This window comes from Sus scrofa, chromosome 17 (genome assembly GCF_000003025.6).
Source record: "Sus scrofa isolate TJ Tabasco breed Duroc chromosome 17, Sscrofa11.1, whole genome shotgun sequence".
Lineage (NCBI taxonomy): Eukaryota > Metazoa > Chordata > Mammalia > Artiodactyla > Suidae > Sus > Sus scrofa.
The window spans coordinates 14,494,603-14,504,228 of NC_010459.5; the positions used below are offsets into that span (position 1 = coordinate 14,494,603).

A 9,626-nucleotide genomic window follows, 5' to 3' on the forward strand; every position below is an offset into this window, starting at 1 on the left:
TAGGTGTTGAATCAGAGCTACAGCTGCCAGCCTATACCACAGCCACAGCAACACCATATCCAAGCCACATCTGCAACCTACACCACAGCTCACAGCAACGCAGGATCCTTAACCCAATGAGCGAGGCCAGTGATCGAACCTGCATACTCATGGATACTAGTTGGGTTCTTAAGCTGCTGAGCCACAACAGGAAACTCCTGTGTGTTCGTTTTTAAATCATGCCTGCGAACAATAGAAAAAAACATATTCAAGCAAACTAAACTACAAGCTTACCTTCTAAATACAGAATTAAGGTAACAAATTGTGGTAACAAAGGAAACAAAAACAAAACAAAAAATTCATTTTGACTAAAAACGTTGTGAAATTTTTGCAACAAAAACAGTATCGGAGTTCCCTGGTGGCTCAGCAGTTTAAGGATCCAGCATTGTCCCTTCAGGGGCTCAGATTGCTGCTGTGGCACAAGTTTAATCCCTGGACTGGGAACTTCCCCATGCTCAGGGTTCAGCCAAAGAAAAAAAGGTAAAAATAAACCACAAAAAAACAGTTTCACTTTTTGTTTTTACTGAAAACCCTCAGTCCAATGGTGTAGAGTTTGGCATTTACTGAAAATAACACACAGCCCTCCTGTACCCCCCAGAGCAGAGGCTCCACTGTCCTTTCTTGCTTTTTTTCCCTCGCTTTTTAGGGCTACACCCGTGGCATATGGAGGTTCCCAGGCTAGGGGTCTAATTGGAGCTGTAGCCACTGGCCTACACTAGGGCCACAGCAATGCCAGATCTGAGCTGCATCTGCAACCTACACCACAGCTCATGGCAACACTGGATCATCAACCCACTGAGCGACGCCAGGAGTTGAACCCACAACCTCATTGTTCCTAGTCAGGTTCGTTGACCGCTGAACCCCAACGGGAACTCTGTCCACTGTCCTTTCTAATACAATGTTCCATGGAGCTCTTACTAATCACGTGGTTTAGAAGAAACATTTAAGCTCTGCCTAACTGTGAATATGCCTGACTTAGTTCTCACCCCATCTATCTTTCTTTTCTCTCTTTTTTGTCTTTTTAGGACCATGCTCATGGCATATGGAAGGTCCCAGGCTAGGGGGTTGTATTGGAGCTGTAGCTGCTGACCTACACCAAAGCCACAGCAGCTGCGGCAACACTGGATTGTTAACCCACTGAGTGAGGCCAGGGATTGAACCCAAATCCTCATGGATACTAGTTGGGTTCTTAACCCACTGAGCCACCACAAAACTCTCCCCATCTTCTTGCAGCATTCGTGAGGGGTATTATTTTTATTTATTTATGTATTTATGTATTTATGTATTTATTTATTTTTGTCTTTTTGCCTTTTTTCTAGTGCTGCTCCTGCGGCATATGAAGTTCCGAGGCTAGGGGTCTAATCAGAGCTGTAGCTGCCAGCCTACACCACAGCAACTTGGGATCCAAGCCGCATCTGCAACCTACACCATAGCTCACAGCAACACCGGATCCTTAACCCACTGAGCGAGGCCAGGGATCAAACCCAAAACCTCATGGTTCCTAGTCAGATTCGTTTCTGCTGCGCCATGACGGGAACTCCAAAAATGTATTTTATATGCTTGGACTTCTCTTCATAAATAATATTAAGCCAGAACCAGAATTCTGCATCAAGATTATTAGCAATTGAAAATATTTTAAAATTTTCTCTTTTTTTTGGCACATTGGTACTTTTTAATGTTCCACGCTGAAGATTTATTGCATTTGAAATAGAGGATGACTGTATAGCAGGCAACATGCTGAGAATTTAACATGTGTTATCTTAGTAAATCCTCCCAAACTATGTTTGAAGTACTATTTTTTTTCCTTTTATTTTTTTTTTTTAGGGCCACACCCGTGGCATATGGTGGTTCCCAGACTAGGGGTCCAATCAGAGCTACAGCTGCTGGCCTACACCACAGCCACAGCAACATATGATCCAAGCTGGATCTGCAACTTACACCACAGCTCATGGAACGCCGGATCCTTAACCAACTGAGCGAGGCCAGGATAAAACCTGCAGCCTCATAGTTACTCATCAGGTTTGTTTCTGCTGAGCCATAATGGGAACTCCCAAGAAAACAATTTTTTTAAAGTTGTCTATAGACATCAGGTACAACTATTAAACAAATTCTTATGGATCCTGTGTGGGAGCTAACTATGTGTGGGTGGTGCATGTGTTCTCCCAACTTCAAGTTCACAGCCTTCAGATTGGTGACTTGAAATAAGCCATGGTAGGAGTCAGAAATCAGCAAAAGCTGCAGATCAGGTCCTTCCTCCTGGGAGAACTGGTTGTTGGGCACGTACCAGCACACTACATCTCCCAGACTGAAAGAGAATGGATTTACTGTTCTGGCTCAAATTCAGGTTTTATTTATTCATGAACAGGTGATGATTTATATCTATATCTGTATGTCATGAGGCCTATTTTCCCAGCTGCAGTGTGAAGGAGTTCCAAGAATGGCAAAAAAGCCCCAGAGAAAGATTTTTCCCATTTCAGCTGTTTCAGTCTGATGACGGAAACACAATATGCCAGACACATCTTTGAGTGCTGATGTGGGGTTTGCTTGTTTGTTTGTTTGTTTTTTAAATCTCTGTCCTGCTTTTTACTGCCGTAAAGGGCCCAGATTAATAATTTCATGAATAGGAGTTCCCGTTGTGGCTCAGCGGGTTAAGAACCTAACTAGTATGCATGAGGATGCGAGTTCGATCCCTGGCCTCGCTCAGTGGGTTAAGGCTATGGCGTTGCTGCAAGGTGTGATGTATACGGCTTGGATCCCATGTTGCCGTGGCTGTGCTATAGGCCAGCAGCTGCATCTCCAATTTGACCCCTAGCCTGGAAACTTCCATATGCTATAGGTGCGGCCCTTTAAATTAAAAAAAAATTCAGAATTCCCTTTGTGGTTCAGCTGTTAACGAACCTAAGATGCATGAGGATGCCAGTTTGATCCCTGGCCCTGCTCAGTGAGTTAAGGATCCGGTGTTGCCACGAGCTGTGGTGTAGGTCGCAGATGTGGCTCGGATCTGGTGTTGCTGTGGCTGTGGTGTAGTCTGGCATCTGAGCTCCAATTGGACCCCTAGCTTGGAAACCTCCATAAGCTGTGGGTGCAGCCCTAAAAAGGAAAAAAAAAAAAAAAATTCATGAGTAGCCCATTTTAGGCGGCATAATTTTGTCTTGGAGTAGCTAGCTTATTAGCCAGTGTTACTTTTCCTGTGGAACCATATCTTGCGAGAAAAGCAAGCATGAAGAGATAAAGATGTTTTTTCAAAATAATGCAGTATTGGCCGATATTATTTCAGTGGTTGGTGTTTGACCCCAGAAAGCTTCCCTTTCCTGCATAATAAAATCACAAGACTACTTCATTACGGTTGAAGAAATGGGACGCTTTCTGTTGGAGTACATTGTGCTCTCTTGAAACTCAAGCTTCAACCCAAGAGGGTACAGAAGGTGAGTCCTGCTTCCCCCTCTAGGTCATCAAGCCACTGGCCACACTCACTGGCTTTTCTCTAATGGGTCCTGCTAGCCTTCCTATACTAGACATGTAGGTCAAAGTGTCCCACTCATAGTTACCAGACTGGGAAGCAAGCTTAACTGACCTCTGACTGCATCAGGGTAAGGCACCTGATCAGAGGGAAGATACTCAGCATCCTAGCAACTTCAGCTAGAATACCGCGTTTCCTAGAATGCCTGTCACGAAGTATCACAAACTCAGTGACTTAAAACAACTGAAATTTACTCTGTGCTAGTTCTAGAGGCCAGAAGCACAAAATCGAGGTGCCAATAGAGCCGTGCTTGCTCTAAATACACTAGGAGAGAATCTGGCCCATGCCTTTTCTTAGCTTCTGGTGTTCCCATTCTTGGCATTCTTCAGCTTGTAGACACCTTACTCCACTCTCTGCCTCCGTCTTTGTCCCTGTGTGTCTTCTTTACATCATCTTCCCTCTGTATCTATTTCTGTTTCTTCTCCTCTTCTAAGAATATTAGTCATATTAGATTCCCCACCTTGATGACCTTATTTTAACTTGATTGTATCTGCAAAGCCTCTATTTCCAAATGAGGTCATGTTCAGAGATACAGGGGTTGGACTTGAACATAACTTGTTTTGGGACACATTTTATTCCATAACAGATACCGAGAAGGAAGTGACTGCTCTATATTTAGGCCAGGAGTTTGTAAATAATCAGGCCAAGTCCAAGATGAGTCACAGGGGAAGGCAATGGGAAGAGGAAGAGACAGGCAGACATAGGTAAAGAGGGAAGCACAGAGACAACCTCTGAAAGATGGGCAGTGTGGTCCCCATTGCATCCCTTCCAGTAACGCCCTCATTCCCTTCCTTGTTTTTGTTCATATGAGAGACTTTGTTTTTTTGGTTTTTTTTTCATCTTTTTTTGTCTCTTTAGGGCCACACCCGCAGCATATAGAGGTTCCCAGGTTAGGGGTCCAATCGGAGCTGTTGCTGCCGGCCTGCGCCACAGCCACAAACAATGCTGGATCCAAGCCGTGTCTGCAACCTACACCACAGTTCACAGCAATGCCGGATCCTCAACCCACTGAGCAAAGACAGGGATCGAACCCCCGTCCTCAAGGACACTAGTCGGGTTCCTTAATGCTGAGCCACAACGGGAACTCCTTGAGAGACTTTCTTTTCCTGTATTGTAAATTATCAGAACCTTGACCACAAGTAATTTCCCCAAAGTCTATGTGGAGTGGGTGATGATTCCTGAAAACATATTTACTAGCCACAAGAAAAGTGAGAAATACAGTTACTTTCTTTTCCTGTCTTTTTTTTTTTTTTTTTTTTTTTTTTTTAGTTTTTATAGCCATGCCTGTGGCATACGGAAGTTCCCAGGCTTGCTGCTGGCCCACACCACAGCAACAGCAAGGCCAGATCCAAGCTACACCTTTGACCTACACCACAGCTCATGGCAATGCTGGATCCTTAACCCACTGAGCAAGGCCAGGGATTGAACCCAAATCCAAATCCTCAAGGACACTATGTCAGGTTCTTTTTTTTTTTTTTTTTTTCTTTTTAGGGCCACACCTGTGACATATGGAAGTTCCTAGGCTAGGGATTGATCGGAGCTACAGCTGCCAGCCTATGCCACAGCCACAGCAATGTAGGATCCGAGCTGGGTCTGTGACCTATACCACAGCTCATGGCAGTGCTGGATCCTTAATCCATTGAGGGAGGCCAGGGATCAAACCCACATCCTCATGGATACTAGTCAGGTTTATTACCGCTGAGCCACAATGTGAACTCTCTATGTCAGGATCTTAACCCACTGAACCACAACAGGAACTCCTACAGTTACTTTGTTGGATCAAGATTTCTAAAAGTCTGATAAGCCTTGACCTAAACCATACTGAAGCCTGTGAACTCACACACACAAGACCCACAGGTTTGCTGAGTGGGAGACTCAATTCCTTTCTCTAGTGAATCCCACCATCAGCGTCTTTCCCCCCAAAGGTCTCCTTTCATATTAAACTTTCACCAGACTGAGAGTTACTTCAGGCCTTCCTTGCAGTGACTATGGGACTCTCAACAACTCTTTGTTGCTTAGAAACTGCACTCATCTATTCAGTGGCCAGCTCTGTGCTCAGAGGCCAGCCTCCCTGACTATAGCTAATTGATTCAACATCAGTGTCAGCTTGGAATGATCAGATTTTTCTTTCCTGTTATTTTAGTTTGCATTTCTCTGAGACAAAGTATTGTGTGCAAATAGCTTATCTGCAAGATAACATCAGAAAGTACTGTGATGGGGGTTCCCATCATGGCTCAGTAGTTAACCAACCCAGCTAATACCCATGAGGACGCAGATTGTATCCCTGGCCTTGCTCAGTGGGTTAAGGATCCAGAGTTGCCGTGAGCTGGAGTGTAGGTCACAGGTGCAGCTTAGATCCCGCATTGCTGTGGCTGTGGTATAGGCTGGTAGCTACAGCTCCAATTCGATCCCTAGCCCTGGAACCTCCATATGCCATGGGTGTAGCCCTAAAAAGACAAAAAAAAAAAAAAAGAAAAAAAAGTATTGTGATGGAGGGAAAGTGGACAGAGTAGGAATAAATAAAATAAAGAATGTACAGGTTGATTTTTCCACCCGCTCCCCCTTCCCCTGAGAGCACTGCTTCAGCGGCACCTGGCTCTGGGCTCCTGCTAAGTTAGTGCCTCGGTCGTCTCCCTCCAGCCCTCCCACCATGATCATCTACCAGGACCTCATCAGCCATGGTGAGATGTTCTCCAATATCTACAAGATCCAGGAGATCAGGGATGAGCTGGAAGTGGAGGGGAAGATGGTCAGTAGGACAGAGGGTGACACTGATGACTTGCTCATTGGTGGAAGTGTCCAGATGTCAAAGGTACCAAAATCACAGCAATCACTGGTGTCAATATTGTCATGAACCATAACTTGCAGGAAACCAGCTTCACAAAAGAAGCCTACAGGAATTACATCAAAAGGAGTTCCCATTGTGGCCCTGCCATGAGCTGTGGTGTAGTTCACAAATGTGGCTTGGATCCCTCGTTGCTGGGACTGTGGTGTAAATTGGCAGCTGTAGATCCGATTGGACCCCTAACCTGAAAACTTCCATATGCCATGAGTGCGGATCTTAAAAAAAAAAAAAAGTACATTAAAGAATACATGAAGTCAATCAAAGGGTAACTTGAACAATAGAGACCAGAGAGAGTAAAACCTTTTATGACATGAGCTACAGAACAAATCAAGCACATCCTTGCTAATTTCAAAAACTATCAGTTCTTTATCGGTGAAAATCTGAATCCAGATGGCGTGGTTGCTCTGTTGGACTGCACTGAGGATGATGTGACCCCATGTGTGGTTTTCCTTAAGGATGGCTTTGTAATGGAAAAATGGTAACAAATGTGGCTGTTATTTTGGATCTATCACCTGTTGTCATAACTGGATGGCCACTGCTTTTCTTTTCTTCCTTTTTTTTTTTTTTTTTTTTTTTTTTTTGGTCTTTTTGTCTTTCTAGGGCCTCACCCGAGGCACATGAAGGTTCCCAGACTAGGGGTCCAGTTGGAGCTGTAGCTGCTGACCTACGCCAGAGCCACAGCAACGCCAGATCTGAGCTGCATCTGCAACCTACATCACAGCTCACAGCAACGCTGGATCCTTAACCCACTGAGCGAGGCCAGCGATCGAACCCACAACCTCATGGTTCTTAGTTGGAATCGTTAACCACTGAGCCACAAAGGAAACTCCTCTTCCTTTTTTTTTTAACTCAATGAATTTTATTACATGTATAGTTTTACAACGATCATCATAACCCAATTTTACAGCATGTCCACCCCAAACCACCAGCACATCTCCCCCCACCCCAACCTGTCTTCTTTGGAAACCATAAGTTTTTCAAAGTCTGTGAGTCAGCATCTGTTCTGCTAAGTTCATTGTATCCTTTTTTTTTAGATTCCACATATAAGTGATAGGAAATGATGTTGGTATCTCATTATCTGACTAACTTCATTCAGCATGACAATTTCCAAGGCTATTCATGTTGCTGCAAATGCCATTATTTCATTCCTTTTTAATGACTGAGATTATTCCATTGTTTATATGTACCACATCTTCTTTATCCACTCTTCTGCTGATGGACATCTAGGTTGCTCCCATGTCTTGGCTATCATATATAGTGCTGCAATGAACATTGGGGTACACGTATCTTTTCGAGTCATGGTTTTCTCTGGATAGATGCCCAGAAATGAGATTTCTGGATCAAACGGTAATTCTATTTTTGGTTTTTTGAGGACTCTCCATGCTGTTTTCCACAGTGGTTGCACCAATTTACATTCCCGCCAAGTGTAATAGTGTTCCCTTTTCTCCACACCCTCTCCAGCATGTATTGTTTGTAGACTTTTTGATGATGGCCATTCTGGTTGGTGTAAGGTGGTACCTCATAGTATTGATTTGCATTTCTATAATAATTAGTTACGTTAAACATCTTTTCATGTGCTTTTTAGCCAACTTTGGAGGAATGTCTGTTTGGATTTTCTACCCATTTTTTTGATGGGGTTGTTTGTTTTTTTGGTATTGAGCTGCTGGAGGTATTTATATATTTTTGAGATTAATCCCTTGTCAGTCACTTCATTGGCAAATATTTTCTCCCATTCTCTGGACTGTCTTTTCATTTTGTTTAGGGTTCCCTTTGCTGTTCAAAAACTTTTAAGTTTGATTAGGTCCCATTTGGTTATTTTTGTTTTTATTGTCATTATTCTAGGAGGTGGATCTGAGCAGATATTTCAGTGGTTTATGTGGAGAGTGTTCAGCCTGTGTTTTCCTCTAAGAGTTTTGTAGTATCCGGTCTTATATTTAGGTCTTCAATCCATTTTGAGTTTATTTTTCTGTATGGTGTTCGGAAACTTTTTGTTTGTTTGTTTGTTTTTTGTCTTTAGGGCCACACCCAGGAGGAGAAGGGTGCGTATGGAGGTTCCCAGGCTAGGGGTCCATTCAGAATTGTAACTGCCAGACTCCATCAGAGCCAAGCAACTCAGGATCAGAGTCTCGTCTGCAACCTGCACCACAGTTCTTCCTTCCTTTTAGCTTCTTGTCACTTCAGAGATGCCACTGATCCCATTGCACCACAGCAGGAACCCTAACCCCCCCCCCCCGCAAATTATAACTTGTTATTTCACCTAGTTATATACAACCAAACTTGATCTTAATCTTCTGTTAACAGTTTTATGAAGCCATCAGGTTTTCCACTGGAATTCTTTTTCTGTGGCATGTGGAAGTTCTTCGGCCAGGGGTCAAATCCATGCCACAGCAGCGACCTGAGCCACTGCAGTAACAACACTGGATCCTTAACCCAATGTACCACAAAGGAATTCCTCCATTAGAAGTCTTTAGTTTCCGGAGTTCCCATTGTGGCACAGCAGAAATGACCTGACTAGTAACCATGAGGTTGCAGGTTTGATCCCTGGCCTTGCTCAGTGGGTTAGGGATCCGGCATTTCCATGAGCTGTAGTGGAGGTCACAGATGTGGCTTGGATCCTATGTTGCTGTGGCTGTGGTGTAGGCCAGCACTGTAGGTACGATTCAACCCATAGCCTGGGAACCTCCATATTCCCTGGATGTGGCCTTAAAAAGCAAAAAAAAAAAAAAAAAAAAAATTATTTATTTTCTTCTTACCCAGGTCAGTGGTATAATCTGAAAGTTATCTGAAACCTGTACCTGACAAAAAGTCCTTTCTATGATTTTTTTTTTTTTTTTTTTGTCTTTTTGCCGTTTTCTTGGGCTGCTCCCGCGGCAAATAGAGGTTCCCAGGCTAGGGGTCCAATTGGAGCTGTAGCCACCGGCCTACACCACAGCCACAGCAATGCCAGATCCAAGCTGTGTCTGAGACCAACATCACGGCCCATGGCAACACTGGATCCTTAACCTACTGAGCAAGGCCAGGGATCAAACTCAAAACCTCATGGTTCCTAGTTGTATTCATTCCTGCTGTGCCATGACGAGAACTCCAAACTTTTCAATATTGCACAAAACTTTTTTGGGTATTTCAACTTGGGAGTGAACATATTTTAACCTATAGGGCAAAGAGTATTGGGCCTGAGAATCTTAATTTGGGGGGTATTTTTAGAGCTGCACCTGTGGCATA

At 43.8% G+C, this 9,626-nt stretch overlaps 1 pseudogene; it reads left to right on the forward strand.

The window, feature by feature from the left end:
• LOC100513891 lies at positions 6,210-6,886 on the forward strand (annotated as a pseudogene).